Raw genomic sequence first — 14,349 nt, 5'->3', positions numbered from 1 at the left:
GTGAATGACTTCCTCAGAGCCCATGTTCTACCTATTAACCAAAGTCCCTCGAGTTTGAAAATTCTTTCCTACTCAAGAATATACATGCATATCAGTTGGTCGCATAACGTTAGTTATAGTAGCAGTACTTACTGGCACCACAAAGCTTAAAATAACATGCTGTCACTGTGTAGAGCAATGGGCACTGACATATTTATTAACACAGATCCTAATTGAAATCCTATAGGCAGTACCTAGTTATAAGAAAATCAAGCAGATAATCCAGAATTGTATTTATATTATCATTGAAATAAAGTTATGAAAACAGAAACTGAAAAATATTATAGTAAAATGCAACCCTTGAGAATATGTTCTAAATCCTAGCTGGAGAAACTGTGTCCTCCATCATACTGAGCACAGAGGATGCTCAGGGCTGAGTGCTATCACAGCATTTGGGGAAGTAGGAGGTGAAAAAGTGCTGATTTTTTCTAAACAGAGCCATGCTGTTTTCCTAAGAGGCATGCATTATGTAAAAACATTTCATCACTGACTCCTGAATTAAATAGCTGCCATCACAACCTTGGGGAAAGTGGGTTTCTAGCCAAAGGGATATGAATATAGCCACAAAATCCAAGCCTGAAGGTATCTTCCCCCTGTTTATCTCTCTTTTAAATAGCAGATATTCTAAGAAAGGCATGGATTTAAGGAGATGGTTTGACTGGTACAGAAAGAACAAGAAAAAATAAATAAATGCTTGAGATGCAAATGGATTTAAATTACATTTGAGGTCAATGAAAAGCTAGTGGATGCATGTGCTGAGAGAGGGGAATGTGTCTTACAGTTAGGTCAAAGATATTATTTTGAAGTAACACTTTGGCCTGATTGGAAAAGTGAGATGAAGCAAGGCATGAAGAGCTCTTAGAGGACAGGATATATGGCTTTCCTATGTTCTCTTAAAAGGTGAGCACCTTGCCCAAGGTGAGTCCCACTAAACATTAATAGATGGGATAAGGAAGTGGTTTCAAGGACCCAAATTAGGAAGTGACTGAGCTCTGAATAATGATTTGGTGCTAGAAAAGGCTGATATGTAGAACATGTGGGGTACTCCAAAAATAATGATTAAATAATAACCAGAAGGGTATAGTTAATTAGCTTCCTCTCAGGAGACATGCTGTTTTAGAAGTGGTTAGAGAAAGTTTTATGCTGGAAAAGGAAAAACTTAAAAGAATGATAACTATCCCATAGAAAAGCCAGGAGATGACTTGAATAATAAAGATAAGGGTGGACACAAAGACTGAATGAGGTTCAATATCCCAGTCCGAGAAAGAGGAAGGACCTGCCAATCAACATCATCATCATCATCTATATAATAAAGAGTCAGGGTCATAACAACCGTTATGACCCAAGGCTCGACCAGACCGGAAGTCAGTGCTGGGTTGCCATGCCACCCAGAACTGACTGGGGCCGCTGCCTGTGCCCCAACCCAGCACTGACTGCCTAGGAGGCTGCGGATCAGGCCCGGAGAGAGGCCTGCAGAGAGATAGGCAGGATCTGATCCATAGCCTCTGTGGCAGCCATTGATCAAAACTTGCCTTTCTTTCTCTCCCAGCCTGGCCAATAGCTGCGCCTCCATTTCTCTCCAGGCCTCCACCTGGGCTGCTGATCAGCCCCACCTTTCTGATCAGGCCCCGTTGATAGGCCCAGAGACGCTGACTGGCATAGAAACTGACCAATCAGAACCAAATCTGGGTGAATGTAAGGAGCCAATGGCTGCCTAGGGGGCGGAGCTTTTGACACTGACTGGCATAGAAACTGACCAGTCAGAACCAAATCTGGGTCAACTGTGAGCCAATGGCTGCCTAGGAGGCAGATCTTTTGATGCTGACTGGCATAGAAACTGACGAATCAGAACCAAATTGGCTGGCAGAGGAGGGCAGTTGGGGGTGAGATCAGGCCAGCAGGGGAGGGCAGTTAGGGGTGATCAGGCAGGCAGAGGCAGTTGAGGGCAACCAGGCTGGCAGGGGAGGGAAGTTGGGGGCAAGATCAGGCCAGCAGGGGAGGGCAGATAGGGGTGATCAGGCAGGCAGGCAGAGGCAGATAGAGGTGATCAGCCAGGCAGAGGCAGTTAGGAGCGATCAGGCAGGCAGAGAGGTTAAGAGTGATCAGGCAGGCAGGCAGAGGGGTTAGGGGCAATCAGGCAGGCAGGCAGGTGAGTGGTTAGGAGCCAGGGGTCCCAGATGTGAGAGGGGTGTCCGGTCACCGGTTTAGTGGTCCCCAATTGGAGTGGGTGCAGGCTGGGCTGAGAGAACCCCCCCTGCATGCACTAATTTTGTGCACCAGGCCTCTAGTAATAATAATAATAGGCCTATCCCATTGGGGAAATATCTAAGCAAGAAAAAGTTACTGTATTTCTCCTTCAGGACCAAACTACTAAATACAGGACTCTGCGATGCCTAATTTTATCTGTTAACTTGACTGGGCTAATGAATGCCCAGGTAGCAGGTAAAACATTATTTCCGGGTGTGTCTGTGAGGATGTTTCCAGAAGAGAATAGCATTTGAATCTGTAGACTAAGTAAAGAACACCAAAGACCATCCTTGCCAATGAGGGAAGACATCATCTAATCATTGAGGGCCTAAATAGAACAAAACTCAGGGGAAAAGGGAATTTGCTCTTTTTGCTTTAGCTATCCTTGGACATCGGTCCTCCTGGTTCTTGGCCTTTCAGACTTGACCAGGATTTACAACATTGGCTCCCTTGGCCGTTAGGCCTCGGGGCTCAGACTGAGTTATATCACCAGCTTTCCTGGGCTTTCACCTTGCACACAGAAGACCATGGGACTTCTTGGCCTCCATAATCATGGGAGACAATTCCTATAATAAATCTCCTTTTATATAGATCAACATATATCCTATTGGTTCTGTTTCTCTAGAGAGGACCCTAACTAACACAGACTCGACCCTCAGCTTCTGTCCAAATTATCATTCTTCTATTGTTTTTCTATCATATTGTGCTTCCTAATTCAAGTCTAATTATAAAGACTAGAAAGGAGTTACGAAGTTGAAAATAGAAATGACAGACTGAAGAACAACTTGGAAACAAAAAAGATAAACAGACAACAGAAACCAACAAAAACATTGTTTCCATATTGCGCAAGAGGACTAATGACTTACATAACTCATTCTGATAATGGAATATGGAAGTCAGGCCAATCTTTTAAATCACCAACTCTCTAATAAGTCAGTTCAGGTGGGCATATATCGAATAAAAAAATAAAACAAGACAGAATAATAGTTTACTTGTGCTAAATCGTCAGTGTGTTTCACATTTTCTGAGCTTCCCAAAATGAATTGGCAACTGCCTATTTTGTGCTAAATCCATATTTGTAGTCTACTTTTATTATAACACATTTTCTGCATTGATTTGTTTATATTTTAGTTATGCCCATTTTACTGTGAGCTTTTTGAGGGCACTAACCTTATCTTATTCAATGTTTAGCCTATCCTGGGAAATGGTTGGTTCAATAATTGTTTGTTGAAATTAATTGAATCAAATTAAAATGATAGCACAGGTTTAAAATATTAACTAATCCCAAATGGTTGTTCTGTGTTACCCACAGGACTTAATTATGATTCTTATAAAGCTTTGCTACTCAGAGAGATCTACAGAACCAACAGCAAAGGTATAACCTAGGAGCTTGCTAGAAAAGGAGACTCAATTCTGAGGCCTTACCCAGGCCTTCCGAATCAGAATACGCATTCTAACCAGATCCCCAGGTGGTTTGTCTATACATTTAAGATTTGAGAGGCATTGATCCATGTATATTAAGTCAGTTTCCACATACCCATTTTTCAATCAGCATTTATTGTGGGTCTACTATGTGCAAAGAATGGTTTAAGGCACTTTGGCTAGAGTCAAAAATAAGTTTTATAGATCTTGAAAACCTTATATTTCTAAAGGAAAAGACAAGTGATAAAAGCTCTTTTACAATGAATTATTTAATTAGAACATAACAATTGCTCTGTTTGAGATCTATAGGAACTATGAGAGACAGATCTAGTCTGGGGAATAAGGGAAGACCTTCCTAAGAAACTGATGTTTGAACTCAGATCTGAAGAATGAGTAAGAGTTGACTAGGGAAAGGCCTGATGTGATGGGGAAGGGGACAGCATGAACTCTGGGAAAGAAAGAAGTGTGGCATTTCAGAGGAATGTAAAACAAATTGGTAGTTACAAAATAGAACTACATCACAGGGATGTAGTTCAGTATAGGAAATATAGTGGATGATATTGTAATAACTATGCATGATGTCAATTTGGTACTTGAATTATCAGGGGGATCACTCTGTAAATTATATAATTGTCTAACCACTATGCTGTACATCTGAAACTGATATAAAATAATATTAAATGTCAACTATAATTGAAAAATAAAATTTAAGCCCAGCTGGTGTGGCTCATCGACCTATGAACCAGAAGGTCATATTTAGATTCTCGGTCAGTGAACATGCCCTGGTTGTGGGCTCGATCCCCAGTGTGGGGTGTGCAGGAGGAAGCCGATCAATTATTCGCTCTCATCATTGATGTTTCTATCTCTCTCTTCCTTTCTGAAATCAATAAAAATATTTTTAAAAAGAAAAATAAAGTTTATTAAACAGCCAATGTGACTGTAGTTCCTAAAGTGAGGCTGTGAAAAGGTGTGGGACACAACTGGGATGGCACACATTATTCAAGACCTTGAACGTAATGTTGAAGATTTTTATTTTAATCCTAAGAGCATTGAAAAGCTATTGAAAAGTGTTAAGCAGGGTAATAATATGATAAATATTTTTAAAACTGGCTACAGTATAGAAAATAGAAGAAATTTAAGGATGAACGCAAGGAGACTACTCTAGCTATATATTGCTCCCTAACAAACTACCTCCAAAACCTAGTGACTTAATGCTACTCTTTTATTTTGCACATATTTTGTGAGTCCTTTGGGAAGGATTCAGCTGGGTAGTTCTCTGATTCATGTGGTGTCAGTTGAGGCAGCTGGAGCTACAAGATCTGCTTCCAAGATCAAATGTCTGCTGCCTTGGTTATCTCTTTCTCTGTAAGTGCATCTCTTTGTTTTTCTATCTCTGTCTCTTTTCCCCCACTCTCTCCAGGACATCTTATACTTCAGTGCCTCTCCACATGGCTTGGGCTCCTAATAGCATGTACTCTAGGTTTCAAGAGTGAATGTTACAAAAACAAGAAGTAAAAGCTGCTCGTTTTTTAAGGCTTGAGTATGGAAATTGGCACATCATGAGTTAAAGCTGTCAAAGATGCCAGCCCAAATTCATGGGAGGAGATTTAGACTATACCTCTACCCCCATGAGTGAAAAAAAAAAAAAGAATTTGAAGCTGTCTTTAATCCACCCTATATATAGAAGTTGACTGCTAAGAGGATAATATGGTTTTTTATATCCCAACATCAAAATATATTTCCTAATTTGGAGGAAAGCTTCATTATGTGAATCTAAAGTCTAAGTGCGTCAGATATGTCCATCCCCTGATAGCTGGGACATAGACATATTTCCTAGGATTAGCCAATGAAATATTTCTGAACAGAACTGTGTCTCTGAAGGAAATGACCTTGGCTTTGTTATCTATATTCTTACTTCCCATGGTTTCTATTGATATCCTGAAACCACCTCTAGAGTATTTAATGGTCAGTTACCTACTTAGTATCTTTAAATTATTTTTCTAAGTAAGATACCTAGAGTTGGTTTCTGTGGCCTGAAATACAGAATCCTGATCAGTGGAATAGCTCAAACAAGAGTTAATGGCAATTTGTACTCAATGATTGTAATGGAAAGGGAAAAATTTAATTGAATTAAACTATGTTAAGTAGATCAAATATGTAGTGTTGGATGAACTAGAAGGACAAGAGAAAAGATTGCCAACTATATGGATAACAGTTAATTCACTGAGATTTAGAACACTGGAAGAGGTGACATTTTAGAGGATTCTCCAAAGTTTTAAGTTTTGAATATTTTGATCTTGAAATACCTGTGATGGATCCAAATGGAGATGCTGTATAGGTAGTTTTATGTATCATTTGTAGTTCATGTATAATATTTGGAGTAGAAATAGAAATACAGTTGAGCCTTAAACAACATGGATTTAAATTGCACTGGTCCACTTATATGTGGATTTTTTTTCAATAAATATATAGTCAGCCTTCTGTATGCCTGAGTTTTGCATCCATGTATTCAACCAACCACAGATAGAAAATTATTTTCACTCAGCATTTGGAAATCCATAGATGCAGAGAAGGCTAACTGTATGCATTGTTGTATATCATTTATTTAAAGGACTTGAGCATCCAAGGACTTTGGTAACCTTGGCGGGGCATGGGGGAGGCAGGGGCCTAGATCCAATCCTTAGTTGATACTGAGGAATGTCTGTAGTTAAGTTTTTGAAAGGAGTCAAAAGTCATACATGGATTTTCAACTATGTGGGTGCCAACATCCCTACCTACCCCCCATGTTGTTCAAGGGTCAACTGTAAAGGAGCTAATGAAGCCATGTGTAAGGATGAGTGACCCTGCAACGAAAAAATACAACTCCTTCCTCTGTATCTATTTTTTGATCAGTACAATTATTTGCACAGATGTTCCTCTATAGCTTGTCTCTCAGAAAGCATTTGCATTGTTGCTTTGATGGAGTTCAGTATGAGAGTTCCAATTATCAGAATCAAGGGGATTCTTTTTAGAGATTCCCAAGACCTATCGTCCTGGAGGTACCAAGAAACATATGTAGCTTAGTGCAGAAATGAGGTAAGAACTCCTCAACTTGTGGCTCCCTAGGTTCCAAATAACCTTGTGCCCAGAATCCAATAAAGACTCTCCTGAAAATTTCTCTTGAAATTTTTGAAATTTCTATTTAAGAGTCTGATAAGTACAGAATGGCAAACTATCTTCTAATAATGCATGATGGATCCTGATTTTCTTTTTAGAGTAGAGAACTTATTGTTTGTGAAAGAAGAGTCATACATAAATAAATTAGATATGTCTTATAGCATTTAGAAGATATCAGTAGAAAGTCTGCCTAATCCCATAGTAGAGTGACCATTAATCCAATGGGATCTCAGCCTAGCATGTTAAGTATGTGATATTTAGCTCCAAGTGAGGAGGCTCTGGGACTAATTCATGCTGACCAAATTCAAGCATAATAGAGAAATCAAAACCCTAGTTTATAAACTTGTATTGATTTATAAATAGACATGTTGACTGGTGTACACCCCTCTTCCCTGTGGAAAGTTCTCTTTAGGAAACCAAATCATAAAGTAAAATTTGCTTGATGAATACAGGGAATATTTTTTTAAATTTGTTTGGTGGAACACAAGTTTTAGGTCATATTAATGAGTGTTATGTTCCCTCTTTTCTCCCCAAAAGGGTTTGGTGATCAAGCAAATTTGAAAAATTAAACAAATTTGAATAAATCACTCCAAAACTGAGTGTTTTAATAGCACACTATCATTTCTCACAGTTTCTATGTGTCAGGAATTCAGAAAAGGCTTGGCAGGGCAAAACTTGGGATCTCTCATACAGCGCTGTGATACAATGACTGGGGTTGGAAGAATAGATGGCTCCAGCAGCCCAGTGCTGTCATTCATCTCTCTCTCTCTCTCTCTCTCTCTCTCTCTCTCTCTCTCTCTCTCTGTACCCTCAGAATTCTTCATGTGGTCTTTCTATGTAGGCTGCTTTGGATTTACTCACAGTATGGCAAGTTCATGGCATTTGTACTTCAGACATTGAGGCTTAGAGTTTTACCAGGGGTATTTCACTAAATAAGGTGGATTGGCATCATGTTTTCTGACCTGGCCTTGGAAACCATGCAGCATCATGTCTGCTGCCTTTGAATGGATACAGGCAAGTCATAAGCCTGACCTGATTTAAGGACAGGGAACAAAGATCCCCACCCATCAGTGAAAGGGATGTCAAGGGCACATTTCAGAATAGCATTTGGAATGTAAGATAATGTTGCTGCCATCTTTGGGAAATATGATGTGCCACACCAGCTGCGTGACATTAGTCATGTAACTGAATATCTTACAGTCTCAGATACCTCATGCTAGGGGAGAGGAACAGAAACAAATAAAGAGGAGAAAACTTCCTGATTTTGGCCTCCACAAATTCATTGTAACAGAATAGTAGCTATTAAATACAGGTGTTAATCAAAGTTGAAATAAATATTATTGCTTCTTTACTTCCAATCTTTATTTTATCTTTCTACATTATAAACTATTTTGAACATCTATTTCTCATTTTTATACATTTAAATTCTATTAGCCAGCAGCTCTCAATTAATATCTCAAGCGGAGATATCTCTCTCAAACCCCAGACTCATAGATTGAACTGCCTGCCCCAAACTAAGCTCCTGATAGTACCACTCATATGTGATTAAGATCTTCCCATAACACAGAGTTGCAAAGCTGAGGTCTGCACTGCTTCTTTTCTTGATAAAATCGGAACTGCAGAATGTACATGGCTCAAACTTGCTTGCCCTTTAACCATTGTCACCTGAAAACTAGAAATGTGCATTTTGGGTATCACCCAGACCTAATGAATCAGAAATTCTGGGGTTGGGGCCCAGCAATCTGTGTTTTAACAAACCCTCCTATGACTCGGCTGCACATTCAAGTTTGAGAACCACTGGCTTAGTTCATCTGCTTCTGAAATCTGAGAACTGTTCAGATAAATTTTCTTTATTCTCACCTCATTGTCTCTTTTTCAATCCCCCCTTTTTAAAGAATATATTATTATTGATTTCAGAGAGGAAAGAAGAGGGAGAGAGAGAAATATCAATAATGAGAGAGAAACATTGGTTGGCTTCCTCCTCCATGCCCCACACTGGGGAATGAGCCCATGACCTGGGTGTGTGCCCTGTTCTAGAATTAAACAGTAACCTCTTAGTTCATAGGTCGATACTCAACCACTGAGCCACACCAGCTGGGCTTCAGTCCCCTTTATTGTGACAAATCTAATGCTTATATGCTATAAAGCCTCTTCCAGTTGCCAGCAGGCAGAGCAGAATCCCATTCATATGCTTCTCAGATTGCAACAGGGAAAAAAAGGTTTCTCTTTCTCACCTGTTTCCTGGTAGGATCTTGGACATCCCCAATTTTGTATTTTTATAGGGCTCTATACCTCAGCTGGTAACTCTATTCTTCTAGTATTCCTGATGTATCTTTCTATCACATCTCAAATCACATTCACTATAGAATTGTTTGTTCAAAATAGATTCAGAGTCCAACCACCTCTTACCATCTACTCCACCACCATAACATTCACTTAGATGACTGCCAGTGGGTAGTGGGTCTCCCGTGTCTGCACTAGACTACTCTCAGTATAGCAACCCAAGTGGTTCTTTTGCAACACAAATCAGATCATGTCACGCTCCCTACTCACAACCCTGTTAATACACCCCCTTTTTAGTAGAGTGAAAGCCAAAGATAATACTTGGTTCAGCTCTAGCTCTTATCTCTGACCTTCTCTCCAACTTCTCTCTTCATTCTCTGCTCCAGACACGCTGACCACTTTGCTGTCTCTCCAGTGCTATCTTCCTTCCTTAGGGGAGAAGGGAAACAGCCTGAGGGATTTGGGTGCCTGATGCAAAAAACATAGGATTGCTTTGGAAAGGGAGAGGAGTTTAAACCCTAATGGAAGAGAGCACTGAGCAACTACTGCACAGTCAGAGATAGCCTAAAGCAGGTCACTTCACTGTAATTCCCCGCAGAGATACATTGGTCAGACAGGGAAATACAATGATCTTTCTGTTTTGTACACTTCCTGTGGGTTTGTTTCTAGTTTTCTGTTGTTTAAACACATCAGGCTGTGCTTAAACAAAGATGTTTTTGTGATCTCTGTCCAATGAGAATCACAAGTAAGTCTTCATTTGATTTCAATTTTAAACCATTGACAACCAGATGAGTGCGAGTTTATTATATTGAAGGAAACCTCAGGTGTAGTGGGGCTCTGTATCCTGGGGGTGTTAGAGAATCCTTTTTTTCTAAATTCAGAATTGGATAAATTCAGAATATGAAGATTAGGGCAGTAATCTGCCTTTCCTAGCTTTCTCTTTGAAAGAGCAGAGGCAAATAAAGGCTTTGATCAGTGAGGGAGCTGAAGAGCAACACTACAGGCCTTCCTATGCTTTGATTTGGAAAGAGTCTCCTTTCACAGCTGGGTTCAAAGGCCGGATCTTTACTCTTGAAACGGGTTTCTTGCTGTGAGCATGAGCACTGGGCACTTTGTTTTCTAAAGGATTCACTTTGACTTAAGGTGGTAGTGCTAATTCTCCTCCCCACTCCCCCCCCCCCCCTCTCTCCTCAGCCCAACCTCTTCACCCCATCCACCCAAAGACAAAATTTTAAGTGACATTCACTTCAGTTCTGCTTTATATTCCAAGAGTAAGAACTTCTATTCTGTTGGTAAAGCCTACCACCTTTCTCCCCTATCCACCTGTGTGATATATTTACTAAAAGATAGAATAAAATATATACTGTTTTCAACCTCATTTTACCCTTCAGATCTAGAAGTCTGTGAAATTTGCCTTTTCAAAAACCACAGCTGCAAGCCCCACCGGCATGGCTCAGTGGTACAAACCAGGAGGTCACAGTTTAATTCCTGGTCAGGGCACTTGCCCGGGTTGCAAGCTGGATACACCAGTGTGGGGCATGCAGGAGTCAGCCAATCAATGATTCTCTCTCATCATTGATGTTTCTATCTCTCTCTCCCTCTCCCTTCCTCTCTGAAATCAATAAAAAAAAGTATTAAAACAAACAAACAAACACTACAGCTGCCAAAATTTGTTCCCTATGGGTTACACCTCTAGGATCACATACAGTTTCTGATCAAGGACTCCAAATTAGTCAACAGTGTGCAGCACAGCTCTGTGAGAGACCACGAGAATTTGGTGTGGTCTTAGTCATGATTGTTAAAGATGTAGAAGTGCATAGTCCAGTGGGCATGTCAAATACATCAACCCTTGATAAGTAGAACAATAGGAGGGTCTAAGAGATTCCTGAGAATCAGGGGTACCAAAGGAGCCTGGGGGGAAAGGGTCAGGAAGGAGGCCTGGAGTGGAGGTGCCTCAATGGGAATGAAGGAGGCATGGAGGGCTTGTCAGGTTACTAAGTTAATGCATTACTTTATAGCATGTTTCTCACTCTGTTTCTGTTTATAAGCTTTTGAAGTCAGGAACCAAGTCTCATATACAGGTTGGGGGAGATGTAGGTACAATTGACCATAAGGGAAATAATACAATAATTAATAAATGATAATTCAAGAATAAACTTTGTTTCAAATACTCACAACTGTAAACCAATTTTTACCCCACCCTGTATATTCTCCTATCTCCAAAGCACCTGGATAAGGTGACAATGTCTCATATATATTCTCATATTCCCAAAGCACCTTAAAGGTGAAGAAAATGTAGGATTTATTAACTTGACACTGTCAACAAAAAGAATAAACCTTTTATCTCATCAGTATCTTTCAGCAAATATTCTCTCCTGCCCACCTGTCCCTTCACACATACCCATGCACCTATACCCATGTGTGTGTGCGCACACACACACACACACACACACACACACACACACACACCACTCTCATGCATCACTCAGGTCTTCAACTTCTGCTTAACTAGCCACAGCCTACAGAAAATGCCAAAAAATATGCACTTACACACTTATATGTTGCCCCTTAAATTCCCCTGCTATATTATTATAAAACTGCTTAACTGGCCTATAAAATCAAGTAGTTCTTAATGTGTTTGACAACATCCCTGACAAGGTTAATCAACTCCTACTTTATCATTGGAACTTTGGAGTCAGAGGAATTCAGAGACTTAATCAAGACATTGCAGGATAACCCACAAAGGCTGATAGAAAGGGCTCATAACACTGCACTGCCTGTTTAATATTATTTCTTTTTTTTTTCACTTTTTGTATTGATTAAGGTATTTCATATATGTCCATATAATATTATTTCTTTATTGTCAGATTTCTTACTCTTTTGAACACTTCATTCTTTCTATATTTCAAAATTCAACATTTAACTATAAAATATAATTGCATATGCAAGACTGCAAAATAACTTATTTGAACACATTATAATAACATAGCTGACTACATTTTGAAAACTGTAAAGTAATATACAACAGTAATATGTTTCTAAGGAAGTTTAGCATCCCTATGCATGAGAATTGATTGAAATAGAACCTGTTAAATGTTATCCTTCATTTTCAATGATATATATAAGAAGATATAATTGATAGGAACTATCTGTAAAGTTGTAGGTGATATGCTGACAATAAATCATAGGATAAAATGTTCTGGTCTCTTACAAAAAGCTGAAATATTGATGCTATAAATTATAGACAAATATATAATTCATGAACTAAAAACCATATACATTTATAAAAAATAATTATTTGATAATAACTTTCTTGTGAATTGCTATTATTAGTGAATTAAGAATTTTTAAAAATTTAGCACTTCTCCTACCACCATTCAATTCTAAATCAGTAAAATAAAATACAGTTTTCAACTAGTTAAACAAATGAATAAAGTATATTTACTCAGAGACCCATGAATTGGTTCTGGTGATGAGTGCTATGTCTTGATATTTTAGGTCTTGTTATTTGCATACTATTGTTCCTATTTCCAGAATTTCCTTATTTTAAGGAGAAATATCCTGTTTTAAAGAGAGTATTAGCATGGCAGAATCTGAAGTACTATTTTGTAAACCTATTATAACTGAAATAGTTTAAGGTGCCTTTCTCTCGACCTGGAGTCATTGGGTTGAGAGGAAGGGTCACATCCTTGTCACAGGAATCCTGTCCATGTTTCCCTGCGGTTACACAACCCCAGACAAGGGTATTGAGGAGACTGTGAGAACACCAGCCAGCAGAGTTTTTCAAATGGCCAAGGAAACAACATTTTACAAAATGTTTCACTTCACTGAAACTAACTTATCAACATTTGATTTATACGGAAAGACATATTTATGCCATAAAAGCACATGTATTTCTCTTCTATGTCCATTCTAATGGATGACTTCATCTTTGTGGTGATTTAAAGTTACCACTACTGAATGTGGAAGTGTGAACTAAAGCTCAGTGTGGAATGGAGACATCCCTCCTCATCCTCATTACTCAGTCAGGTAGCCAATGTCACTTGTTAGTTCATTTGAACCACAAACACTTTTACTCAGAAGAGAGAACAATTAGAGAATCTAAGCTTACAAGGCTGAATAATGGGTAACTGCTGCTGCACCCGCAGTGTCTGAAAGATAGGCAGGTATACTCTAGTCCTGCAATGAACCTTCTCTAGATAACTCATGGTTTGAAATGAAAGGATGGTGAGACTTGCTTTTAGGTTATCCCTGAATGATCTGGTTTTTGTTTTGTGTTTTTTTTTTTTAATATATTTTATTGATTTTTTACAGAGAGGAAGGGAGAAGGATAGAGAGTTAGAAACATTGATGAGAGAGAAACATCAATCAGCTGCCTCCTGCACACCTCCTACTGGGGATGTGCCCGCAACCAAGGTACATGCCCTTGACCGGAATCGAACCTGGGACCCTTGAGTCCACAGGCCAACGCTCTGTCCACTGAGCCAAACAGGTTAGGGCTGATCTGGTTTTTATTCTTATAAAAGTCAGCCTTGAAGTTCAGTTGACATAAATTTATCTTTTTTTTCTCTTTCTTCTTCTTTTTCTAATCTTTCCCCCACTTTACAGGATCCCAGCTTCATCCTGCTCCCACTCTCTGAGTTTGGGTCAATTGCACCATGTGTCCAAAGTTCTTAAATTATTTTCCACACTGTGGTCAAGGTTAGGACAATCCACCCATCCACTTCACCCTTTTCTCCCATTACTCAGAGTGGAACAATTACATGACAACTTCTATTAATAATAATTGCCCTGATAACTTTGTAGTTTTTGTAAACTAAAAGACTCTTCCCCTTCTGTGAATGAGGACAGGAAAGAATGGGGAGGTTAAGGGGGTAAAGTCATCTGTCTTGCCACATTTTCTGCCAATGGGAGATACTTGAGTCCTCCCAAAATGGAGTACAATCCTTTTCAAAATGAGTGGACTAAGATTCTGTCAGTGCTCCATAGCTACTCAACCAGTATTTCCTTGGACACAGCTAGTTTTTGAATAGTCAACCCATTGGCGACTTAAACCAAAACTCCTTTAGGGAGCTGTTCCTGGTTCATATATCATTCTTTGCAAACAATACATTACCTACATTCCTGTCCTATATGGGCAAAGGCCAGCCGACCAATCTGGGTGCTGCTTCCAGATTTTGGTCTGGGCAGGGACTTGCCTCC

The sequence above is a fragment of the Plecotus auritus genome (genome assembly GCF_963455305.1).
Source record: "Plecotus auritus genome assembly, chromosome: 4".
NCBI classification, from domain to species: domain Eukaryota; kingdom Metazoa; phylum Chordata; class Mammalia; order Chiroptera; family Vespertilionidae; genus Plecotus; species Plecotus auritus.
This window is presented reverse-complemented; position numbering follows the sequence as displayed.